The sequence below is a fragment of the Aythya fuligula genome, chromosome 2 (genome assembly GCF_009819795.1).
Source record: "Aythya fuligula isolate bAytFul2 chromosome 2, bAytFul2.pri, whole genome shotgun sequence".
NCBI lineage: Eukaryota > Metazoa > Chordata > Aves > Anseriformes > Anatidae > Aythya > Aythya fuligula.
Window position 1 is genome coordinate 50,259,805 of NC_045560.1, and position 27,486 is coordinate 50,287,290.

Here is a 27,486-nt window from a genome sequence, read left to right on the forward strand (position 1 = left end):
AGCTCGTCTTCCTGTCCACGTCTCCACACTGAAAAAATCTCATCTCTTAAGTAAACAAACACATAAGGAAGCAACTAACATTAATAAATTAGAAACTCCATGGAGTAGACAGACTATGATCTCATAACTTTTTGGGGGGGTGATTATTTTTTTTTTTTTAAAACATCTTCTTTCCAGCCAGACTGAGCTTAATTTACCTGAAAAATTTAAACTGAGAGTATCTTGAAATCACATGAGGAAAATTGCTCAGTTATGACTATACTACTCATTTTTAATTTGACAATGCAATTTAATTTGATTTAAGTAAACGTAGAAACCTTGTGAGAGTTGATGTACCAGTGTTAAATGGAACTTTTTGCTCAAAACCAGCAAATATAAGTGTACTTTAAAGAAAAAATCTCTCCTGTCTTTGGGTAAGTGCAATATATGAAGAATTAAAGTACAGCCATAATCTAACACTTTTTTTTTTTTTTTTTTTTTTTTTTTTTTCAAATGTAAAGCCTTGTAATTAAACCTCAGGCAAACAATCAGTTTTCTGTCCCTGAGACATTTATGGCAAAAACGAATCCTGTGAGGCCCCACAATGCAGCAACACCCCAAATGCAGGTGTGTCAATGGATATTTTTCTATTTTCTTTCAACACTTCCACCCTGTGGCTGCTCCCCTTTCCTCATTAATCTCTGCTTATTCTGCCACTCAGCTGCAAGAGAGGGGAGAACAGTCACACTCTCATTTTTCTGGTCCTCCAGACCACTCATACTAGCTGTGCTTTGACTCAACAAATTTCAGAAAGTCAATGCTGAGAATAAATGTGCAACTTCCCAGCCATGCCCCTCTGGAAGGAAATGAGCTGTGTTCTTTAGGTAAAGGGAAATTACTTTGGAAGTCTAGACCGAACCCTTCCTTTTCCATCCCTCCTCCTGTTTCCCCCTTGAATATATTTAAGACAAAACAAAAGGAAGGTGGAGAATTAAAAAGAACTGTTGGACAGAATTTCTATCCCTGTGTGTAATAAAAATGTTGATATAAACACTGACAAAACTTCACCTGGAGGAAAGGGGGGAGAGACAGAGAGCTACAAAAGTGCCAAGGATGTTGGCAGCATGTGGCACAACAAAAGGGGAATCAGGAATGGAGGTGAAAGGCAGCATATTGCAAGCAGCCAGACTGATCATCCTATCAGGCTGGATTTGTCTTTAAAATAAGACAAATAATGCAGCTCTAGATCTAGTTGTCTACAACTGTGCCAGTCAAAGGGAAAATCCTACAAGGTATTTAGTAAACTTCTCTGGGAGGGAATTTTAGTGATTGCCTCTAAACTGAAGACACAGTAAAAAGAGCAGCTGTGAGATAGGATCAGAACAGCAGGGAAGCTTGAAACAATCAATCACATGAACTCAGGTGAATTTTAAAAACCCTTACAGACTCTATGAACTAAAATGGAGGAGGGACAGGTCATAAACATTGACTGAAATGGTAGCAGACAAGAAAAAATGTCTAAAATAAAATAAAATAAAGAAATATGAATATATATATATATATATATATCCCCAAATACTACTTGATTCAACTGGGGAATAGGAAGCAAAAAGACTTTACCAATCCAAGGAGCAAAAGAGGGACCAAGTAAATGGATAAAGAAGTTGATATGCATTAAGAAAGAACAACAAAAGTGGAAAAAAAATAATCAGACAATAGATGTAAAGATGATGTCAGAGGATTTGATAAATAAAATTGTCAGAAGGACCACCAAGGAAAGCAGTCCTAAGAGCGAGAAAGAAACAAAATATAAGTGCATTTGAAGTAAGCTGCAGTACGGAGGGGGACCAAGTCTCACTAACTTGCTCTATTTCCAAAATAAGTGAAAAGATATATTTTGTTTGGTTGGCTTTGATAGGGGGAATGGCAGGGGAAGGAGCAATGAAACGAATGCACCATGAACTGACTCTGTGGACATCTTGAGAATTTTTCCATTCTGAGCATGTTTAATTCTTGCTGAATAGAGATTCAATGAAACCTGTATGACAATTTTTCTTCCCTTTACGGGAAAACAAAACCAGGGTTACATCAAGACAGCAGCAGGGCAGCAAGATCACAATTTCCTATTACTCATTGGCAGAGCACAGCCAGTGCCCTTGCTCTAACACAGATGCAAGCTAATACAAACGGCAGCTCTCAGTGCCCTCTGTCCCACTCCCTAATAAAAAATAAAAAGTTAACACTTTGAAACACCCTTCAGCCCCTGCTTTCAGCTGCTGGCACATGTCTCCACATGGAACAGAGAAGAGGAAAGGGAAGGAGTGATCAGACAACACTTCAGCTGAGCTCACAGGGAGGAGTGCTGCAAATGCCTGCTCAACTCACGCTGCTTGTATCCTAAGGTTATACTGGACTACAGTATGTGCCAGAGCTCAATGTCAGGTTTATTAGGTTCAGTATTCTTACTTTCCAGTCGAAAAATAAAAAAGGAAAAAAGGAAAGGAGGGGTTTTTGTTTGTTTGTTTGTTTGTTTTTTGACCAAGTGCAGGAAAGAAGTTTTGTACCTTAAGAAAAATTCCCACGTGTGGGAGTGAATGTGAAAATTGTATGCCTGAATCATACTGTTAATTCCCTAAGTCCCACATTATGTGGGGTTTGAATAATGTTTTCAGCTAGGAAACTTTTTTATTATTATTATTTATATTTTATTTTTTTTTAAAAAAAAAAGGTAGTCTAGAGCTCCTCCCTTTCTAAATCACAGTAAGACCTAGAAAGACCAGTTTTGTTTTTAAACACAGTTGCCCTTAATTGCCCTTAAACTGGTCAATTCCAGTAATCAGCATCAAACTAATAACAGACACTCTTTGCCAGACCAAAAATGACCATTCAGCTAGATTCTTCTTCAAAATGTTTATTTCAGCTAAACAAAGTACAGTTTAGTTGCAGACACATTGTTCTTGAAGTTAGAAATCTCTGTAAAAGTTGTACACCTCTTTACATAATATTTCAACATCCCCCTCTATATATATGTAGAGACACCACTAGACATAGATCTTTGGAAATATATCTTGAATATATCCAAAAGCATTTTCTCCCTTTCTTGTTAGAAGCAGAAGCAAAATAATGAATTTTATCAGATGCTGCCTGTCAATTATGGCATACTTGTGATACAGGAGCATCTGCTGATTATAGGAACTAATAAATCAACATAAAAATTCCTTTTATATTTATTTTAGCTAGATATAAAGTTTCATCTCTCTAAAAATCATAAAATCCTATCAAAATCACTAGAGAATTTCCAGATGTTTTTAATTTAAAACACTCCAGTTAAACTTGGAATTGCCAACTTGTGGCCACAAGGTTATCCAGTGTACTTACAGAGCCTGACGTCTGCTCTGCATGACGTCTGTTCTGCCCAATCCTTTCAAAGCACCCATCACCAGGACACTGAGGATGTTGCTGAGGGCAAGGACCATACAGCAATATTTGCCTTGAAAGCTGGCAAAGAGTAATCCATCTGCATCTTGTAGCAAAGTGAAGACATCACCTAGAAGTTTGAACAATAATCACTTAGAACCAGTAGAAATCACATATTTCATACCAGTATAGCCACACATTTCACCCTAGTCCTTCGAAGGGAAGGGAAGGGAAGGGAAGGGAAGGGAAGGGAAGGGAAGGGAAGGGAAGGGAAGGGAAGGGAAGGGAAGGGAAGGGAAGGGAAGGGAAGGGAAGGGAAGGGAAGGGAAGGGAAGGGAAGGGAAGGGAAGGGAAGGGAAGGGAAGGGAAGGGAAGGGAAGGGAAGGGAAGGGAAGGGAAGGGAAGGGAAGGGAAGGGAAGGGAAGGGAAGGGAAGGGAAGGGAAGGGAAGGGAAGGGAAGGGAAGGGAAGGGAAGGGAAGGGAAGGGAAGGGAAGGGAAGGGAAGGCGCTTAACACCTCAGTAGCATCCCAATCAGTATAAAACATTTTTCTCAGAGACTGGAAAGGACACTGATACCAAGGCTGGTGACAGGAAGATAACATGGAGTTCACAAATATAAAATAACTTTCAAAACTTGTGAAATAATTTATCTGAGTGAGTCTACTGGAACAAGAATGTTAACTAAGGAGCAGATGAAAACAAGTTTTCTGCCCATGGTCACTCAGCATGAGACAGTGGAAGGAAATGATGATGAATCACATCAACATGGGATGGAACAAAATCTGAAGGAGTATCAGTAACAAAGCCAAAGAGATAAAAGCCAGGGTAAGCTACTGATGAATTCTGGTGAAGTCATAACCAAAGGGAATAGATCTTTAATTCCCTTAACACAGAAGCATAACACATTCCTTGAATTATATTGTTTTATGTTAGCTTTAAAAAGTAGTAGAAGGCTAAACATTTTAATTTGTTACCAATCCTAATCTAAAAACAGAGAACATGCAATAAGACAGGCAAGTCAATATTGTAGCTGTTGCTGCATATATTTAGCTGCATTTACATAAGCACGTGTGTACCTGCGCACATAGCACATAAACCAATTCATTATATTTACACACAAACTGTGTAAGGCTTGTTTCAGGCCTGAACAAGGTCTTATGCTTCCAAAAGAAATTTTTTGTTATACTAGTTCATGTAATAGAAGACTTTTCCTCTTTGATCCTTATAGTGTTACATGCTACTTACACACTAATAGTAATTACATACATATAACACACACTTTTTCCCCCCATTCTTCTCATCATTCTGTTTTCTCTGACCTATATCAGTGGACTGAAAATAGTTACACACTACCAACTTACACAAACCACTTACCCACGCTTAAAAAAATATTAAGTAAAGTGTTCAAAGTAACCCTTCTATAATACACATGGCTTCCAAAGCTGCACTATATATATATATATATATATATATATATATATATATATATATATATATATTAGCCTAAAACCAAAATGTCATTATTCATGTTTTGTACATAAGCAAAGGATAAAACCTTCACATTGCAGGTTTTTACAGCCCCATAATTTACACCCTTGTGTCATAAAACAGTGATAAAATATTTTAGAGATAGCCATAAAACCACGATCCAAGTTCAGTCTCTTCAAAAGCTCTGTTTCAATTGTGCTGTAAGGTTCTGAACAGGATTATTTATCTAATATCAGTAGCAAAGTTCACATGTGCTCCAAACTTTTCCAGAGTTTGCATGTTTTCTAATGCAGTCTCCTAGCTCAGGCTCACTCCTGTCTGGGAGGGGCTGGAAATGGAATATTTTCATCAAAAGCAGCTTGCACAACTGAACCCCAAATTCTTCACCTGAAATGTATGGAAGTTTGGGGCAAATGAAGGAGGATGTGGATTTTGGGGGTCAGACTTGTAGCAGAGGTTGCCCAGCTCTCTGGAATTCATTGCTTCCAGAACCTGCACCTCTCAGCTTTCAAGCATTGCACCAACAAAAGCACATCTCTGAAATATGGCAAGGTATGAGGCTTAGAGCCTTACCCCTAAAACATACGCAGAGAAGCAAGAGTGGGAACTGGAGACGGTCCCTGATCTGTGACTCCTGCCTTGCCTTACCACAAATGGTGTTTAAGAACTATTTTTTTTTTTTTCAGAGTTTACAAGTCTCTGAAGTCAGCTGGAGTTTTGTACTATATTCAGTGGGAATATTAGAAGGTCAGATATTGCAGAAGATGAAATAATGAAATATGACTGTTTAGCATACTGTTACAGAAAATGACAAGTTTAGACCTCATAGTAAGATGGGTAGACCCACTCTCACAAGCAACACAGTGGTTATATGTACAAATTAATCACAGTCAGTCAGAGAATAGCTATGAGTCTGCTTTTAATACTCTGGATTGGAACAAAGATGTTTTTCTAATATTCTAGTACTTTATCAGTAGGATATTACAAAAAGTGTGTAAGTGGGCATTATACATTAGAAAATAAGCATAGGGAATTTGGTATAAATTGTTGAATATAATACTGTGGTGAAAACTTGGATTTTGGTTCTCCTAAAACTCATTTCTTGACCACAGGCAGCAAGCCATAAAATACCACCTTGAAATGTGAGAAATGTTACAGTCAGGATGTGTCTAACAACTCAATTAATTATGGCTTCTTTCTCCATCTACTTGGAATTTATTCATTTTACCAATTTATTTATTTATTTTTATTTAAAAAACTCAGTTTCCTGAAAGCCAGGGTTATGTCATTTTATTTATTTATTTAAGGTTACTGAAATGTAAACAGTTTTTGACTAGACAAGCCTCAGTAATGACTGGAAAATGTAATTTAGAAGGCTTTCCGGAATACTTCACAGTAATACGGTTTGAGTTTGTTTTTCAGTTGTAGGTTATACTCAGCTTGGAAAGCAGCAAAGTCAGTATTTCAGGATATTCGAGATTCCTGGAAACCTCTAAGAACTGTAACATGTCAGGCCCTGATTTGGGAACGTACTTACCTGCCTATCCTCAAGCACAAGACTTCACATCTTTATTACAGAAAACTTTAATCAAGTACCTAACTTTGAACATGTATTGAAGCACTCTGCCGAATCAGAAAGGAATCTGGACCTTTTTTAATAGCAATGTTGTTAATTGACTGCAAAGACGTTACACCCTGCAGCGAGGCTCAGCAGGAGCTGTGCCTGCTGGCGAGCAGCTCTGGCAGCAGGCACCAGCCAGCCGGTCGCCGGCAGCACAGAGCATGGACCATGGCCTCATGCCGGGGGAACCCCTGGGCAGAATGCTGCTTGCTCTGGACATACTAGCCGGTGTGTACCTGGCCACTGGCTACACTAAATGTTTAAAAACTCTCCGTTTTTGAGCTATCTGTAAAGTAGCACTGAGGCAATCTACTGAAGTGGTGAGTTTTATGGTGGAAAAATATACAAGGCAATAAAATGTCTTTTACAGCTGGTAAAGAACTGAAACAAAACAGAGGCATTTGATAACTGCAAAGGGGTTACCAGTGAGGATATTCTAGCACAGTGACCAATTGCATAATAAAAGCAGATTAAAAGAAATCAGACATCATGATTGTTTTCTTAGTGTTTCACCTTTTGGAGTCACGTGGAATTGCAGCCTTGGACTTTCTGCAGAAGCCAATACTGAGGACTTGTGCTTTGGGCACTAACTGAGAAAAAAAAAAAGGTATTAAAAAAAAATGAAATCCTGTTTGAGGGCAAGTAAGTAAATAACTGGTTGAAGCCACATCCTTAGTGAAAAAGAAATGGTACAATAAGGAAACAAATCTCCAAAACAGTCACTATACTATCTTTAACATAACTTTGAAATATGTGAAAGACATACAGAGTGTCAGCTCTTCTGTCACCACAATATTTGGATTCCTACTCACATATTTAAACAAATTTGGGGAGACTGAATTTAAACCAAGCCAGAATACTTGTGGTTTTCTTAGCCCACAACCAGCTTCCCAGACTTTCAGTTTACAAAAGTCACTGGAACATTAATAATTCTTCTCCCTTGAACCACAGATACTCCTTTCCCATTTCACTAGTCTTCCTGTAAACATATTTTTGCCTCAACACAAAGCAGTTGCAGCCTACACATCTAATCAGCATGACCACAGTACTTTAAACCTGTTTTTATTCAAAACTATAGTGTCCAGACTATTCCTATATGCAACTACCGTAAGTATTTACCCACAGGTAAATACTTTGCACAGGTAAATAAATTGCCTTTGTAAATTGCAGTGGGGAGGCCTGCATTTTTCACACATCCCTTTCTACTTAGTAATAAATAACTTACATCTAGAAATCTAACCTTCAAAGACACCAAATACCTAAAGCTTAGAAACAATGGACACCAATGAGGCATGATGGAAGTAGCTCATTCTGGCATGACAGTGTTTACATTGTATCCCTATTTAAACATGATCCCAAGAATTAACATGCTTCTCTTCTTCCTCTGCCCAGGATAATCCAAATCTGGGGTAGTGTGTCTGATTCCAGCATGTTTAAAAGCATGTGCTGTTTTTTAAGTTTGTGGGTTTTTGGACTACTGAGAAGCTCCTTCCAACTCGATGCTTCCCCTTTACTTCTCTACTCACCTAGTTCCTTACAAGTTGTTTTTCCCCTCACTGGGACTCTAGTGAGTTTTGTGCACAAGGCTGCAGACATGTGCTGTTTCAGACACAGAGAATATCTGGGGGTGGAGGGAATATCACAAAGAGATTACTGTAAAAATGTCAGTATTTAAAGCAAGTCTTCTTTCCCTTTCCCTTTGCCCCTTTCCCTTCACTCTTTGCCACTTACCTTTCCTTTTTCCTTTCCCCTTTTTCTTCCCCTTTCTCCTTTCTTTCCCTGTCCCTTTCCCTTTCCCCTCACCTTTCTCCTTTCTTTTCCTTTTTCCTTTCCTTTCTCCTTCTATGGTGGACCCTGTAAAACAAGTGTCCCCTTTTCCCCTCACCCAGGCTATTCCTGTGCTGTTCTCACTCTTGACATTACTGCAAATCTCATGACTTGAAGACGTAGTCCCCAAAGACAAATGCTCAAGTGAGAATGTCATGACCAGTTCACCACAAATACTGCCATTATTCATAGTTAGGCTGAATTATTCCTGCCCACCATGGATCACATCATTATGCAAAGGCATGACCTAAGACTATGGGGAAAGACTGGCAAAAGGCCTCTTTAAGAAGCGTGCCAAATTTCACCGATTCATTTCACAAACAAAGCACATGCATGAAGGTAAACTTTATGCATTTCAAGTATTTTCATTCTAAAAAGAGTCCAGGTATTTATTTCTGAGCTTTTGTGCACACATTTCCCTGACTCACAATTTCAAAAAGGAGGGGACCAGATCTTATAAAAACAACATCAAAACACAGATTTAGCTCTGTTTTTCCATAGCTTCATTCACCACTGTGGTCACTGCTCTTGGCAGTGACATTTTAAAAGTTGCAAGAAAAAGAAAAAAAAAAAAAAAAAAGGTTGACTTTCAGATTTTTTTTTTCCTTTTTAACTTGAATATTGTCAGCTTCATGCTTAGAGTGCATATTTAAATCTTTATTAGCTCATTTCTTTTTTGATAGGACATGTACGGGGAAGTAAACCTATAACTCAGAAAAAAAATGTACATTAGTAAAATACATGAAGAAGTGAAGACTTCTTCTAAATTAGAGGTGATATGTATCAGAGAAAAAAGGACAGCAAGCCATGGTCAGTGCATCATCATGTAAAGACACGGTTAGCAGTGATACATATACGTGACAACAAGCCACATGCAGCTGGGAGCTGGACCTAGAGGGTACCGCAGCATGGTGACCTCATGGCAATGATCTCACCCTGCAGCCCAGATCATGAGCTGGGGGAATAATTGCCGTTGGCTTTGGCACATGCACTCTATCAAGAACTGTGCAGGACTGTCATCACACTAATGCTGCCATCTGAATCAGCAGGGGGCAAGCAGAGAAGGGAAAGGGGTGCAACAAGGTAGGAAGAGGCCACGCTTAAAGTATTTTGACATGACAGCAGGCTGCCCATAGGCTCCACAGATTGCTTGGAAGGCAGGATGAGAAGAAATAAACATGGAGCAAGGATTTTGCTAATACGTCCATCTTCCCAGCCAGACAGTCTGGTTTGATTCAGCTACCTCAGGAAAAAGACAGCCAGAGCTACAAAGAAGGAGAAGTACCTTTGAAGCTGCACTGATTTAGTACATTAACCATGGTTTATGTCATACTCAGATTTCTTGACCTTTAGCCATGCTTACCTTTCCCAGTTAAACTCAGCAATGTTCACAACAAAGAAACAGGTCCTCCTTACCGTGCCTATAGATGTTATTTTTCCTCCTCCATATAAAGGTAGTATTCAGGGGACAGGGGCTTTCCTGGCTGTGCTGCATCTCAGCACATGCAGAGAGCCCTGGAGGCAGAGAGAAAGGCAAGGAGGAGAGGTTCAGAGCAACCTGGGCACACAAAAATGAATAATTGTGCATGCCGTGAAGACAGCCTACTTACACAGTTTTCCTGGAAATTAATGTTTTAGAGTAGCAAAAAGCCACACTGTTATGAGATTGCTGAAGGGCAACCCACAGGTCTAATAAATAAGGGACTTAGGGAGAGATAGGGGAAGTTGCTTATGCCAAAGGAAAGCTCAAATGCACTTTGGAAAGAAAAAAAAAAAAAAAAAAAGAAAGAAAGAAAGAAAGAAACTTCTCTCTCGTCCCATCCTATTTTCCTTCTGCCCTCCTATTCTGCTGCACAGAAAAAGTATCTCACACATGGTAATCCTGCTATGTAAGATCCCTAGGAGGAAGGGAAGGACATGAATAGGGGAATTCCATTTACACCAAACCTTGGATCTTGTTTTGCTTCCTTTCTCTTTAGCTTGCTTGTGTTTTTTTTTGTTTGTTTGTTTGTTTTGTTGTTGTTGTTGTTGTTTTGTTTTTGTTTGTTTGTTTTGCTTTGTTTTTTTTGGGGGGGGGGTAGTTGTTTGTTTGTTTGTTGTTGCTGCTGTTTTTCCCCTAAGGCTTTTATTATTATTATTACTTTTTGTTTATTTAAATGTTGAAGGAGAAGCTACAGAAACCATGTCCAGGTTTAACTCTAGTGTCAACACTTTTCTCCCCCTCTCTTTGTGCCCTGCTCCAGCAGTGCACCCCCTGGAGCTCACCCAGAGCTCCTTCAAAGTGCCCTTCTGAGCCCCAGGGCGAGGGGATAAGAAAAGACCCCCACACCTCCCACCACTGCAGAAGCAATTGCACACTTCCACTGTTTTTCTGAGATCGAAAAAGCAACATAGATCACACTAGAGCAAACCAGTAATATCTGGGGGTTGGTCAAAATGATTGGATCATACTATTGCCACACTTCATTGGCCACTTGTGCTCCCTGGGCAATTCAGCTCCTCCTCCCTTCCCCTGCAAGCCCCTATTCATCTTCTCACCACCTCCATCTTAGCAGTGCCTGCAAAATGCAAGAGGGCAGTGCAGGGCAGATGCCGACATGACCTCTGTGCATTTGCAGGCAGGCCCGGAGCATGAGGGTTTGGTTCACGCTGGTTTCCATGGCAATGCAGCCACACAGCAAAGGCAAGCCTCACAAGGTTTTTCCACAGAGGTGCACAAAGCAACAGAGCTAAGCTCAAGCCATATGGCTAAACCTGAGGCACACAAGGAGTTACCACTGCAACAGCAAAGCATTTCCCTCAACATTTTCCCATGACCACCTCTTTTTTATCCCTGTAGTAATGCCTTTTCTAAGCAAGTACTGGAGAGTGTCATTTCAAAAAGCTCACACATACGTGTGTGTGTAGAGTATAGTACATACATGTAGACAAGAGAGACCACACAATCTATACACGTTCAAACTGCATTTCTGGTGACCCCTCTTTACCCTCTTATGTCTGAGAGACTTTCTTAAGGGCTTTCCTTAGAACCACAAAGCCGGAGCTTTAATTCCTGACCTATTTCCAAAGCTCAGCGAAAGCCAACACAGATGTACATTTACCACAGAAACATCCTGTGATTTTGTAAAGCAATTTAAAAAAGAAATCTGAACTTGCAAGGCTAAGCACTCCAAAAGCTCTCAAATTTAAAAAATTAGCAGAGAAAGAAAAGTCAGTTATCATTTGGTTTAATGCTTTCCTTTTTACAATAAGGTTATTTTCATTAGATGAAAGTGCTTAATGGCTTGAACAGAAATCCAAGTGTTTCAAACTTCCAGCATGGATGCCGCAAGGTGACAGCTCACACAAGGGTAGAAAACCCACATTGCACAGGACAGCCCTCTGCACTGCCATGTTCCTGTATCTCTCCTGCTGTGAGCTGTGTTCCGCAAACTGGTGGGAAGGCACAACCACTCTCAGCATGACCTTGTAAATTAAGAGCATGCAGTGTTTTTTGCAAAAGCTTGAAATCCTGCATGCCACATTGCAAGTTTCCATTCTCATTTTTGGTAGGGCCATTGCACACTGCCCCGAGATCATGCAAAGACCTGGTACAACATTTGCTTGACTCATGCAACGTTTTACCAGTCTTGCCAATATTAGACTGTAGAGCTGAGTATCTTACTCAACCCTGCAAGTAGCAAACATACAGGAGAGTGCTAAAAAGCACTGAAAAGTATAAACACCTTCCACAAATGTCAGATATCAAAGACTAATGTTGCCTGACAAGCCATAATTGACACAATGATAACCAAGTATCGCGTATGAAATAATCTTTTTTTTTTTTTTTTTTTTTTTTTTTTAAGTATAGCAACATTTCCAGCTACACATAGCTACTTTAAACATTTCACTTTAAATGCAAGGAAATGAACTTTAAAATTGGCAGTTATTATTATGAAGCATTTGCAACAGCTGTATTGTCTTTTTCTCCTATCACTCCTCATCAGCACCCATAATTTGCATTTAATTCAGATTATCAATGTATCACTACTACAAAGGAGACAAAAGCATAATTTGGTTGTAAAGGAAAAAATAAAAATACTGCTCAAAAACAAGTGAAATATGAGTACACAAAACACAATAATCGGTAAGTTTTCTCACCTGGTGTGAGAGAAATTGGACATGAATGTATGGAAAGTTTCCCCAAACCTTTCTCTCTTCATTTCACATACTGTATGGAAGAGCATGCCAAATCCCAAAGCAACATTCCCACTCTGGGGGGAAAAAAAGTAAACCACATGCTTTCCATTAATAGCACTCTCTTCCTTTAAATAAACCTCGTGCACTCAGCCTGTGAATATGTTACGGTTTAAATATTTTGCTAACCTTTTGCTATATTCTCAGGAAAGCAAAAAGCAGCCCTGACAGACATCTGCCCCCAGAGAAGTTATACATGGGTGTGGCAGGAAGGTGGGTTTTCACCTGTTCAAAAAAGGAGTGCCTTGTTAGGAACACAGCCCAATTCTTCCAAGGTCGTCTGCCATGGCTTGTCTCAGAGCTCCTGCTCTCTGGCCACAGCGAGGGAACTACCTGCCAACACTGCATGCACAACAATGCTGGCTTGCCCCTGCACAGAGGAGAAAAGAATAGCATCAGAAGAAACACTCTTACTGTGTTTTAAATGAGAAACCTCTATCTAAGGAAAGAGGAGGCTTCTTTGGATAGATTACATTATTAATTAATTAAGGCACATACCAGAAGCAATTCAAGTGCAAAGACATGACTGCACTGACATGACAGGCTAGCCTAGAGCCTCTTACCAGAAACACCACATCTGGTTACATCTGTAAAAAAAGGGGCATCATGAAAGGCTATGCTCAATCTCTAATGGGAAAAGCAGACATCTTCTCCTTGTCAAGCTTTGTTGTCTCGCTATACCCTAAGTCACAGGATGGATCAGAAACCAAGGGACAAGAAAACATCCTTGCCATGTGTAGCCAGTGAATTCATCAGGGCATCAAAGGGGAAAAACTGATTGCCCTCCAAAATAGCAGTCCAGGAGCAGCGCTGGAGCAAGCACCCAGCCAGCAGTCTTGTGGCCAGGGCACGGGGATGCAAGGGAAGGTGCTAGCGGTTATCAGCTTCAGTTGTTTGTGAGGGGGGATCCCCATAAACAGAACCAGCCAAAAGGGATGTTTTATAAGTCAACAACAAACCAGCCTTGCTTTTAAAACCTTGGCAAGGGGAGATTAAAACTACAAGGGCAACTGCACTGAGCATTTTCATTCAATATGTGTATCCTGGTTGTAAAGAGCAGGCTGCATGCAGTACAGTGTAAAGAAGCAGAAGCAGAGATAATCAGATCAGCCACCAAAAAAAAAAAAAAAAAAAAAAAGTTGGAAATTGCTATCTACTGCTAGTGTCAACATCACAGTCACAGCTATCAACAATATCCAAACTTAAAAACCATGCTACTTAAAACAATTCTCACAACTCTTAATTTGGATGAGGGCTCAGTCATGTCATGGATCATATTTTATTTTTAGTATTTTCCTCCCCTGAAATGGCTATAAAATACTGAAAGAAGGAGAAAAAGAAGAGAAGAGAAGAGAAGAGAAGAGAAGAGAAGAGAAGAGAAGAGAAGAGAAGAGAAGAGAAGAGAAGAGAAGAGAAGAGAAGAGAAGAGAAGAGAAGAGAAGAGAAGAGAAGAGAAGAGAAGAGAAGAGAAGAGAGAAAAGTCCAAAGTTGATTATAATGTATAAAGAAATGTAGCTTGAAAGTTGCACAACAACAGCGATTCTGCAAATACTGCCTGCAAATTATCATTTACCAGCTGGCTATCTTAGTATGATTCTTTGGAGTTTGGGGGAAGAAAACTGGCAATAAGCTGAGCAGTGTCTCTGATGTCAGTTTTGCCTTTAGACATCTACAAATGTACAAAAAAAGCTTTTATCACAGATTTATCTGCAAACATGCATACCTATTACAATAACTAGATTGGCCTAAGGGTGGTAGAAATAAGCACTCAAAATGGTGAGGTAACTGTTAAAAGTCAGAGTACAGAAACAAACCAGCACTGCACACACACACTGGCCTCTCCCCAGCCTGTCTCAAATCTCTGAAATTCAGCAGCCTGACTGTACTCCAACCAAATTTGTCCTTGCAAGCTTCTCAGAACAGTGTTCACTTTTCTCTAGCAATGTTTCGGGTAGGGTCACAGATAATGTCACTCCCCTCTACCTTATTCAGAAATACCCTCCAAAAAAGGGCAGAAGGAAATTTAAAACATCACCTAATAAAGCAGCTATTTGGAGACTAGGAACATGTTGACTTTGCGAGAGCAGGCTGTGAGCTGAGCTCGTTCCTTGCATTTCCAGCCAGAGGTCCATACTGTACACATGTGGCTGCAGAAATCTTGCCAAAAAGAAAAAGCATTCCCAGGTTCCTCTTTCAGAGGCTCCAGTTGCCCCCCATGAAATGACCCAAGTCTTCCTTTAAAGAAAAAAATAATCAGTGTCTGTGTGCTCTTGATCCATGCTGCTAAGGCAGGCTCAACCATCAACCCAGAAGGGCACACTGCAAGTCAAATTCTTCATACATTTTAATTACAGTTTACACAAAATGAAAGTCGGGTTAATAAGATCGATTCATAAAAAATTAATAAGAAGTGGCATTTTTGTACAGAAGATCAGGGGACTTAGCCTTCAGAGAGATGATCAGAAAACTATGTTGCATACAGAAGTCACCTCTAGCCCTCAGCTGGGAAAAAGAAGGAGCAAAAGGGGCAAGGGATGGAGAAAGGAACAAGGGATTTTATTTAATAAAAAACTTTTTGAAAACAAGCATTTCTCATTAAGCTGGTCCCTCTGTAGCAGAGCTGCAGATCTGAAAGGTTTTCTCCCATGTGTTGTTCCGAGACCACTAAACGCGCACAACACCGCAGATGCAGGAAGCAGCAGAAAACCATTCTGAGCAGCAGAGCTGGAAAGGCAGACAATAGCTGCCACCTCCAGATAGTGAGAAAATGTGCTTTCCCGAGGGGTCCGCGGCCACCCATATGTAATGCGGATAAGTGAGAACATGCTTGACCCTGGCCGAGACGAGACCCGCTGCTGCAGCTGCTGGCTGGAAGCACTGGGTGGCCTTCACTTCAGCTGCCCTCGGTGCTTTCAGATGGAAAACATGAGCACAGCAACCCGGGCGGTGCTCCCAGTGCACGGGCCCAAAATGGAGGGGGGGCGGCGAGGCTGTCCCCTGCCAAATACTGAGTCACAAGGCAGGGAATCCCATGCCGAGCCCGTGGGCTGGGCTGCGCACCAGGGGAACACCACCCCATACCTCCCGGTAGTACTGCCAAAATTACCCCAGCGCATCATGCCCTTTAGCTGGTCCTTTCTTACATCACGTTTTGGCTGTGTTGCATGCAACACCAGTGTTTCCAGTAAGCAGAGTAGGAGAAAGGGACAGCACTGCTCCAGGGCTTGCTCTTGCTCACCCCATTTTCATAGTCCCGTGCCTGGGGCTGCACCTCATAGTTCCCCACCTGCCCATGGAGGTGGCTGTGGTTCCAGCTCCTTTATGCTAAATTTACTTCCAAACATGTGGTCAGGAGTATTAATAAATGATTCACTCTATGATTAAAAAGGGATTTATTATTATTATTATTTTTCAAACAGGGTGAGAGGGACAGCATAAAGTTACTTTCAAAGGAATATCATCTGCAAGTTAGAGCCCTTCAGTTAAAATAATAATAATAATAATAATAATAATAACAACCTACAAGGTTCTAATTTATTAATGAATAGCTGCTGTCTTTGTAATTTTGCTGTACTTATTCCATTACTGTCTGACACTTCCTATTGTCTCTGCCTGAATTTTTAAATGCTTCCGCATGACTAGTGATAATCTCCACATTTCATTGAGGGCTGGTAATAAAAGGAGAGAGATTCATGGGTGTATACAAACGATAATAGCTAAACGTGCTCTAAAGCACTTAGCTCAATTTCTAGTATTTCTCCCTCCTAACTTCAAGCTTCTGAAAGGAAAACAAAAATGCAAAGAAACAGTTTTCCCCCATTTTTTTTTGGTCCTGCACTGCATTTATTCTTGATTGAGAAAGAGAAACAAAGTTCCTTCTCAAAACATAAAGACTGCCAGCACAGGGTACAAAGATGCAGGACGCCTCCGTGAAACAAATGTTGGCAGCAAACTAGGCTTCATATCTTGATTTTCTTTCAGAAAATCTTGTAGAACTGGTACAACAAGCTATTGTGAGCAGCTGCTTTGAGGATATAACCTCACAATAAACAATCTGATTTACACACAGGACTACATATGCTTAGACAGTCTTTTATTGTTTACTCCCAAGTATTTTGACACCCTTTTACCCTGATTCTCTCACATTTATTTTTTTTTTAACAGATAAGAGCAAAGACCTTATGCATTGGAAAGCACTGTTAAAGTACCTTTTTTAATTCATATTTTCTTAAAGTCCTACTATTCCACACCTTGAAATTATTGCCAAAGGACTACTCTGTAGCATTATAGATTTCACTGTCCAAAAAGCCAAGCACACAGACTGCACGCACAATCTTCACCAATCTTACTCCACAGCAGAAACATCTACCACACTTCCCCCATGCAAAACAAGGGTGCAGTAAGCAGGGATACCCATCCCACATGCCACTCATGTCAGGGTCTTGCCAACTTCAAACCCAGCCCAGAGTGTTTGCTATGGCTAGTTCTACAACACTCAAAGCTAATACAAGATGCACTGGTAGCTGCTAGAAGCAAAAATGGCCCTGCACATTTGGAGAGGGCAGAGGCTTGGGGTGAACAGCTCAGTCACTGCTTTCAGAAACATGGTACAACAATGTGATGACCAAAACCAATGAGCTGCAACAGCCCGTCAGGTCAATACTAGCACTAAATAATGCACATTCACTGCACGGTGTTTATTTGCCATGTTTTACATTTTCTGTTGTGATTCTGTTTGTTGTTTTATGTTGTTTTACAGCGTGATGCACTTCTTTACTGGGGCTCCCATGTTTGCACAGGTAGCTGCTGCATGCCTTCATGCCCTTCCCAATCTATACACCAGATCTCATTAAGCACTGGTGCAAGGGGCCCTGTCCTACCACTGCTTTGCATTCCCTCTTTTACTTTGTTCTTTCTTTCAGATTGCACAGGGTTTCTTTCTCCCCCCTACCACTACAGCTCTCAGTCCTGTCTCCACGCTGATCTCCCCTTCCCTCTGCTCCCCAGAACATCTCTTGGGAGGGGTCCCTCCATCCTGACCATAATCCTTCCTGCTTAAAACTGCTCATTTCATGTAAGCAATAGCTGTTTTTCACCACCTCACTCCAACAGCAGTTTCTCCATGCTGTATGCGTGCTGTGGACCTCTGCCTAGGGACAGAGATGGTTTACATCATGCCACCAGCACCTTGTGGCTCTACTGCTGGCAAGGACATATGGTCAATATTTTCCTGCAGCCCAACAGCTAGTCGCTTGCTTCCATAACTTTGGTACTGTAGACTGACAGCAGCCTTGCTGTCCTGGTAACAGCAGCACCTACCTCAGTGCTTGAAAAAATCTTTTTCTCCTATGCCCTTACATGCCATGCCCTCGCACCCCTGTTTGTCACCATGAACCAAGTATCCTTCTTGATATAAACTGCACTTCTGTCTGAACTTGTCGCTTATTCCATTGACAGCCAAAAACACAGTACAGCCAATACAGTTCATTGCACTGAGCATCAGCAAGCAGAGTGGGTCCATAGTCAGCTAAGCCAGATTCATAGCTGAGTAACCAAATGATATGAACAGCCTGTGGTCAGTCATTTGTAGCTAATTTTTATCTCATCAGCCATGGCCACTCACCAGAGGTTGCTCAATACCCAACAGCCTTCACACCTGAGAGAGAAGCCCTTGACCACTTTAGGGATTTGCAAGTAGCTGCTGAACTTGGTTTACTGGATGGGGAAATGTCTTGTTTTACCATGGACCCCCATATTCAGGTAAACTGTGCTCAGCCGTTTTTGTTGTAGTTACAGTTGCCTTTCTCTCTGTCTCAGCAGATAAAGAAGACCTCATAGTAGCTCTGTCTTTAAACAGAATGAAAAGCCAGCAGCACGCATCACCCCTAATAAGCCAAAGGCACACCAAGATTGCTCACTGATGTTTGAGTGTGCTGGCAGACTTGCGTAGCACATCTGCTTCAAAGGGAATGGCTAAGGCAGCTGGCTGAAAGACACTGCTTAGTTGTTTGTGCAATATTTTAAGAACAACTCCAAGGTGAAAGCATTTCATAAGGAATAAAACGGGTAAGTTTTCTATGGCTTTCCCAGCTCTCCCCTCACCCCTCATCCAAACTACTCGTCCATCCACTTGGCATCTAGCCTTTATTTCCAGAAAGAATAAGTGGCTTTTCTAAACATTACTCATATAACTACAAATGCTGAACATAACCCAGAGCTGTCCAACTTTAGTGCAATGGGCATGTAGGCTGGCAATTTAACTGCAGCCCTAAAGCTATGTCTAGCTTGGATATGCACAACTATTTACATGGATTGTTATACAAAGAAGTTCAAACCATCATGAGAGCTGTTTGTTCTTGTGATTTCCTTTCAACATTAATGAAAAGCCTGCAAGCAAACAATGTTCTCCTCACCTTGAAATGACAGGGAAAGTGAATATGCAAGCCAGGCTTTGAGGACTATTCATAGCTTTCAAGGTTCAATCTGGACCTCCTAGAGCAAAATTTTCTAAACTCACATGCCCTCAGATCTCATCCACTGAGCACTTTCAAATACAGGACAAGGTCTAAAATGTACTGTTCCTCTCACTACAAAGAAAAAATATACCTAGACCTCCAGGCAATACTTTGAAAAATTGTTCCTTCATGCCTTTATATTTAAATAATGACTTTTGTCCAATACTTGCAATGATTGCATTTAAGACCTTTCCATTTGCTTTAGGTAACTAGATCACACTACCAGTGGTATCTTTACTCTTCCCTAGGAATCCCTAGGTAAATTTTCTAGAAGGACAGAAAACCCTTCAAAATCATGAGGCAACATTATCTACTTGTTCTGGGCTGAAATGGAAAATATTTTGATCATGCTCCCTGTGCAGTTCCAGCTAGCAACGTGAATCAGATTTCTGAATGCAGGGATTGATCATAAAATGGTTTGCACTAGTACTATGCCATAGAATAATTTAAAACATTATCTGCTTACTTTTATATAACTCTCCTTCTTCTATTCCCTTCCTCAGGGGAATAGCTACAGATAGAGGTGTTTTTTTCCAGAAAAGATACCTAATTACCTACTAGAACATCAGATCAGGTAGGTATTTGCATGCTTTAATTTATGTCTACAAAGGTTCTCTGGGGCACAAAATAAGAGCTAGACCAAAGCCAACTTTACAAGTTTTTGACAGCCAAGTACACCAACCAACCTTATTGTCTACTTTGAATGTGAAATTTAGCTTCAATTCCCAATTTTAATAAATAAAATAAAGTGGTGTAGGTATGACAGAACTCTGTATTCATTGGGTTAAACATAATTTGAAACATACACACTCATTCAAGCCATGCAATGTACTAAAATGTAGGGTTCATGACATTATCTGCCACGATCAGAGCACAAGCACCCAGATGAGGAACATGCGAATGCACAGGCCAGCAGGCATGCTAGGGAACTGCCCCATGCACACCTCTGGTACAGAGGAATTAACTCACTGACAGACTACTTCACATAAACCACAAGTCAAAAGCATGTACTGAGTCAGTAGCCAATGCTATGAATGTACGACGAATCCAATGAACTCATTCCACAGTAATTTGTTTGTATTCCCACAGCCACATTTATGGGTGCCAGAGCTGGGCTGGCTTGTTACTTTCTGTTGTTTTAAAATTCATGTCCTTCCACCTGTTCATATTTGTCCTGTGGGACAAAAAAAATATTGCACAGCTGTAGGAAAACTTCACCACATTTGCGTTTTTACATTTTGACAATGTAGCAACATAGAATAATCCTACGTAACAAATACCACTGCAGCACAATCCACTCTAAGGTCTGCTAGCAACCCCATCCTGGTGCAAGTCTACAATGAGCAACTGTAAAAACACACCACCCTTGCTTTATGAGGTTGCTCCCTAAAGTTTAAGCCAACAATAAACCCATAATATTGGCAACTGGGATTACAATAGAGACTCTGTGAACTGTGTCATTTATACACCAGTACATCTCAGCAAAAGTTTGAGGAACTGTAATCCTTCAAGTCTGTTTTAAGCCTGTAACACCTGAAGTCAAAGTTTAGTACCTATTCTACACTCCTTTTTTTTCATTTGATTCAATCTATCTGAGTTCATAACATTGTCTATTAATCCATGTATAAGCAACTGCAAAATTCTTCTTAACCCAAAAGATAGAGGTAGTATAGCCTACAGCACAAGCTATTTTGTCAGAAGTTTTAAATTTGGTATTTGCCCTTTCTTTGTTCCTTCATGCACCTTTCCCATAACTCCTATTTACTTTCTACATTTTCTTCATTTTCTACTCTTTCTTTTTTTTTTTTTTTTTTTTCCCATTCCATGGTATTTTATCTTTCTTTTATTTTTTTTTTCCTCTAAACTTTTGCTCTGTCTCCTTCACCTGTATCAGTGTCTCTTTTATAGTCCTGAGCAGTCAAGATGGAATTAAAACTTAGAGCTAACATTATCCAAATGGTTTTTAGATGAAGTAAAACAAGTTTTCTAACACTAATAGCAACACAGACCAGAACTCACATACAATTAGGGAATTTTATCAAAGGAAGGGGGAAAAGCTGTTTTCCTTTGTGTAAAAGCCATCCTTAGGCTAGCTTATGCTTTTAAGTGATTACTGAGACATTACAAATACTACAATTTCAAAAAGATTTCATGAAATCTAGCTGCTGTTAATCACGTGTCACTGTTTAACCATATGGTAATTAACATCTTTCCTCCTCACTTCATTTTACTAGATAAAATAAGGTGTTACATCATCTTATACCAGTTTGCACTTGTATGCAATTTATGCTACAAGTTTATATTTCAATTTCCTAGTCTGCTGTCAAGAGCATTTCTTCCTTGGGATGTTAAAGCAAAACGCTGGATCTTCAGCACATTATATGTGAAATACTATTATTATAAAAATATTTAATATTTTCAAACAAACCCAGGGGATTGAGCAAGCACAGATCTAAAATTTAAACCTAGATGTCTGTCAAAGAAGGGTGATTTGCTGCATGAACAGCAAACTAAACCAAACAATAACCATGTCTGGATTCCCAGTCTCCTGTGCATCCAAAATATAGAGAGATGTAAAAATGTTCACTTCATCTGCAAACTTGGATACCAAAATATTTTATTTAGGTGGTCAAATATAGATTAAGATGGTTATTGGAAGATAACCTCTTTTGAGTTTGTTCAGAAGTTATATAGTACAGTAAATTGAGGAAAAAGCGAAAACTATGATTAAAAAAAAAAAAAAGAGAGAGACTCTACTCATGCAGATACTGAAATGCACTTCTTGAAGCCATGTAGAAATATCTGGTCAACTAAGATTTATGTTGTCATAATGAGATATTATTAGGCTGCTTAGTTTGATGCATCAGAAGGTAGATCTGAGGTAGATCTTAGATCCAAATCTGTCCCATGTACACATACTTTTGATGCTTAAGTATGTAGTGCTTTCACATCAAAGCTTACAGATTAATTTATCATGGTGAAGAGAATGCAAAATTATCATAGTCCAACTGCTTCTGTAGCAACAAAGCTACATTTGGAATAGATCTTCAGATGTTTTATTATTGTTTATTTTTTCACTCAAAAAAGAACAAAAACCCTTATCAAAACTTTACTTAAATGGATCTTGTCTACTTCCACTGAAATTCCTCCACATAGGAAGACTTAAAACACAGTTCAGAACTATTTTGCAGAGACAGAGTTTTTTTTTTTTTCCAACAGTATTTAACATTGAGCAACAGGCAAAAGCGGATAGAAATACTAGAAGTATAGCATGCTTTTAAGCTACAAGCAAACCACCTAGAACAGATGCTATACTCTGCCATATGCTATGCCAAACTCTACTGTACTAGAGAGCCATTGCTGATTACTGCTGCTATGCTATTTCCAAATGTTCCTCTACCAAAGGTAAGCAAAAAAAAAAAAAAAAAAAAAAAAAAAAAAAAAAAAAAAAGAAAGATTTTTCCCTGGAGTGAACTGACACTTGCTTAGAAAATATATTGTATAAAGCTTTTTCCAAGAAGTGTATGTCCGTCCATGACCAAGAACCAAAGCAGGAGTAGAAATAAAAGAAAGCATCTCAGTCCCAGCTCATGTCAGCACTCCTGAACCAAAGCCAAGGTTATGATATGTGTCAGAAAATATACCTAATGTTCTTTTGATGTTTAAAAGAAATAGTTTGCGTCAAATGCACTGAAAACAACAGTTATTTTTGCCATGTTACTACCTGTCTACATCATTGTCACATCATTGTGTCATTTTGATACATGAGAAGTGTAATAAGTTTAAATGAACAGTTCTGTTTCTTGCAGACAAGACAATGATTTTCTAAGAAGAAAATTATTCCAGGAAAACTGCTTGCTGCAATACTGCATTTCCCTATCTGCCCCTTCCACCCTGCCTCACCTGGGGAGGAAACAGGGTGCAGGGGAAAGAAGAGAAGTTGTCTGTGAACAACTCAGTGAGGGTAGGGACAAAACTACCAACAACAGATAAACAATTGTGAAATAAAGTAGATAAGAAAAATATCAGATCTAAAAATTATTAATGAGTATAAGTAGAGGGAAACATTAAGAAGTCAGCAGCTAAAACCAACTGACATGTTAATTGATGGAGTTATAGTTACCAGGGCAACCACAGCTCTCCTAACTTTTGTTCTTTTCATACACTTATTTTTGCACTGAATATTCTTTTATGTTTAGTATCTCCAAAAACTTTATCATCTTTGTAAGGATAAGCAGAGCACCAGCACCTAGGAGAAGGCTTCTTTGGGAATCCTGTATGTGGACCCACAATAGTTCTCGAACTCTCATTAAACACAATTTTATCTTCTTATGGTTTTAAAATGTTAAAACATGTTAAAAGTTGGCACTTCGTTATCTTTCTCTCCAACATTAATCACATACTTATAGCCACTTGAAAGTCCACTGTAACTTGCCTTCCCAAAAGTCACTCCATCCCAGGACCCAAGCCTCTGACAGAATGGCACACACTTCCACCTGCATGATTACCCTTCAGATCAACCAGTAATTCCAAGCTTTCTCCATGTGGACATCAAGCAAACCACTAGAGTTTGTTCAGACAAAGCCTGGAAAGAGGAACCAGGTCATCTGCATGACTGTGTTATATATTACAGAAGGGTTATTCTGCTGACCTCTGTTCTGATACACAAAACATTACTGATAATACTCTTTCAAATACTTTTGGTTTGGGTTTTGCTTTTAGTTTTGGCCTGCTGCTTATTTAAATAATTCTTAGGCATTCTTGGTCTTGCATTCACCAGTGCTCATTTGTACTGTTTGGTAAGGAAGAGTTATTGTCTTAAATCTTGGAGGAGATCTAATCTTGAGAACTATCTTAGGCTGAGAAATGAATTGAGTAGACAAGCAGAGCAACTGCTCTGATCCTTGGATGATTTACAAAATAAGCTGTGGAAATGCAGAAAAATTTGTTACAGCTTGAATCAACAAAAGGAGGAGGAAGGGGAGGAGCGGGTGTGTAGTGGTTTCTTTCGTCAGGGTTTTCCAAAAGCAGCCTGGGGAAGACACAGTTCGGGTAGCTGAAGCAGGCACATGCAGATGATGAATGCTTGAGCGGAATGAAGTTATGCTAATCATAAGCATGTCATTTCAGACTATGAAATATGCACTGCCCAGCTGGAAACAGAAAACAGAGTGCTGCTGTTACTGATTTGAGTGCAAAATAAAATAAAATAAAATAAAATAAAATAAATAATAAGAAGAATAAATAAAAAAGTAGGTACAATTCTGAAAATTTCTTGAGAATTTCACATGGTGCAGTCACATGAAGAACTAATATTTGCTACAACTGACAGTTTTTAATCTTCTCATTTACATAAAGTGCTCCAGTAGTAGTATCTTAGGACTCTACTAATAATTATAGAAGTGGTTCAGATGTTTTTTTTTCATGGGTTATTTTGAAAGATTTTAAGATTTGTTCCTATGATACTTTTGCAAAGTCATGCTGCAGCCAGAGTTACAATATGAATACCATCGGAACTTCGTAGTCAAAGCTGAATTAAAGACTTTGTACATGAGAGTGTATTAAATGAAAAAACTTCTTCTAAAAAAGAAAGGGAAAAAAATACTGACTACTTTTCTTCACAATCACGAACGCACTTTTACCAGTGATTTGCAAGAGATGAATATTGTTTACCAGTGTAACTGCCAGCTGCAATAACAAACATATGACATTAAAAGGACGTGCTACAGATATAGTTTCTTTGTATTAGCTGATGTTAAGGACAGATTCCCAGGATGAAGAAACTAACTTTAAAGAGTTGCATTTCTGCACCAGAAGCAGTTTTTATTCTTGCCACTGTGATGCTAGATAAGTTCTAATCTTGTCATCAATTATGAAAGATTCTTATGACAACCTTGATTTTATGAAATTAGGTTATCTTCCAGCCTGTGGACATACTCGTATTGCATTCTGGGTTAATCCACGTGTATAGCTCACTTCTGTCAGAATGACAAAAGACAATTGATTTTGTTTCATGGTGTATTCTTATCAATGTTCTCCTATGCACTTAGCCAGTCTTTGACTGATAGGGTGTTAGAGGAAAGGTCCATTAATTGATTTGTAAATAATTACAGCTAAGTCTTCAGTTTTGACTAGCTATCAATAAAGACTTATCCTTTTTTCACTGGTGAATGCTTTCAAATCACCTTCAGTGTCCAACTTTAAGCCACAAAAATCATTTAAATCATTATGCACTTTTAGAGTAGTACCTACTGGTGATGACAGAGGTAAGAGTGTGTCAGCTTTTCTCTTATTATCACTTATGAAGATGTAGAGAAAAGCAAAATAAATATATAAATAAATAAAACGTGAAGGGGTGGGAGGTGGTACTGGGGGATACAAATCAATTACTTCTTGAAGTGGGAATTAATTTTCAAACCTTGTAAAAATTCATCAAGTGTACAGAGAAAAGACTATATGCACTACTTGGTATATTGTTACTAAACATGCAAAGCCTAATAAGTTCATTACCTGTGTGTAACATATACAGTAGTCTATCTGCTCGTGTTCCCAGTAATTTTTGAACCTGTTCACTAAGCTCAGACACAGTAGACATAGGACTATGAGTATCAGAGACAGTGAGTTCTTAAAGATTTTGTGAAAATATGTAGCTGGATGCATGCAAGAGAGACTTATTTAGTGCCCTGATGGAGTAGAAGGCTGCAGAATGAGCTCATGCAGCATAAGACACTTAAGAATTACACCTAAATGGATGAAACAGAGACAGAGAAGGAGGCTGGTAGGTAGACATGCACACACTTGTGTGGCATTTTAGATATCCTCATCTGAAGGAAAAGGGAGTAGCCAGAAGTCACATGGCAATTAGCATCTGTTCTTGGAAAAGCAAGTTTTAATGATTCTGGATTTCAGGCTCACAGCTTCTCCTCAGCATCTCGTCAAGAAGAAAAAGCCCAGCACACATATTTGAGTCTTCAGAAGAAAATGTTAACTCAAGTCTGAAAAGTAGCTATAATACCTAGGCAAGCATTTCATTGGCTGTTAATACAACAAAGCTGTAATGAAAACATACTGGAGTTGTCACACACTCAGAAAGCAAATACCATTAATCCAAGCCACTATGTTTTACTTTGAGAACGCATTTTAAAATATACAGCACAAGGCAAGTTAGATTTAATTTCTTGTATATGATAATACCAGCAAACAAGGTGTAGAGTTGTATCGGAGACCTGCATGTTCAGCACAAAACAAGCAACCAGAAAGCCTTCTTTATTGCTATTTTCCAGTGATATCCACCAGCTTCGCATTAACTAGCACATAAGCTTTCCACTTACTTCAACAGAAAAGAAAGGCACTCCTACAAAAACTACACAACAGTTTATGACCTAAGTGCTGTTCCTATGTGATAAATATCTGCTCCATTTGTCAAATCGTGCTTTATACCTGACAAACACCCATAAGTCTTTCAATTCTACTTGCCTTCACTACCAGCTTTCTAGGAAGAGCTTAAGCTGCAATGCGCCTAACTTAAAAGATGCATGTCAGCACACCAGTAGATCCATGCCAAAACACAGAAATGGCAAATGCTTGTGGGTTACTGTCTCTCTCCTGTGACGTTTCCCATCAAATGCCCAGCTAGTGCATTTTGAGCACCCACATGTTGAGCCATTTAGTTACATTCCCTCTTGCTCATAAAGGTATGAGTCAATGTGAGAGTCACAGCACATTTACCCAATGCCTTACATAGGAATTTTCTATTAAAAAAAAAAAAAAAAAGACAAAATCCCACTCATTCTGAGAGCAGAAAGAGTTTGTAAGTTCAAAGATTACCAGACTCATGGATTCAGGCAAGCCCATCATAGGGGTCAGCAAAAATATGGCTTAAACAGTAGGAAGATTTCTCCAGGTTTTCAAAAAATAACCATGTCTCCTCATTCAGTCTGTCCCTGTTCAACTGCAACGCTACTATAGACACCATTCTGCTACTAAGGGAAAAGTCTGTACAAGACTGGGAGCAGGCCAAGCAAACAGAACGGAGCCACATGACAGCCTGGCTGTGTGGCATGGTCCTCACACATTTGACACAACAGGCCTTGCTGAGTTACCTCAGCATGGCTGCATTCATGCACTAAAGGCTAGCAAGGCCAGAGGAAGAAGAGTCCAAAAAGATCATGAAGTGGCAGCAGCATGGTCACTCCCTGTCAGGACTTGGGAAATTTCCCAGGGTTTCTTGGGGAGCATAGTTTGTGAAGATGATCTTTGTTACTGCAGCCACCCCATGTCTCTCTCTTCTTCAGATTGCAAAAATCTTTGTTTGTTTGTTTGTTTCCTTTGAAAAGTAGCATCCAGAGGGAAAGAATATCTAGTCCTAAGTTGGTTGTGCCCATCCCATGGTGTCCTTTGAG

The 27,486-nt window shown here is 39.5% G+C and overlaps 1 long non-coding RNA gene across 1 annotated transcript in view; it reads right to left on the reverse strand.

Annotated features, from left to right (window-relative positions):
* Positions 1–3,362: 3,362 nt before the first annotated feature.
* LOC116486012 overlaps positions 3,363–27,486 on the reverse strand; it is a 199,109-nt gene continuing 174,985 nt past the window's right edge. The window contains exon 7 of the long non-coding RNA XR_004252922.1: positions 3,363–3,526. This is a non-coding gene — a long non-coding RNA (uncharacterized LOC116486012). The remainder of the gene's footprint in view (positions 3,527–27,486) is intronic.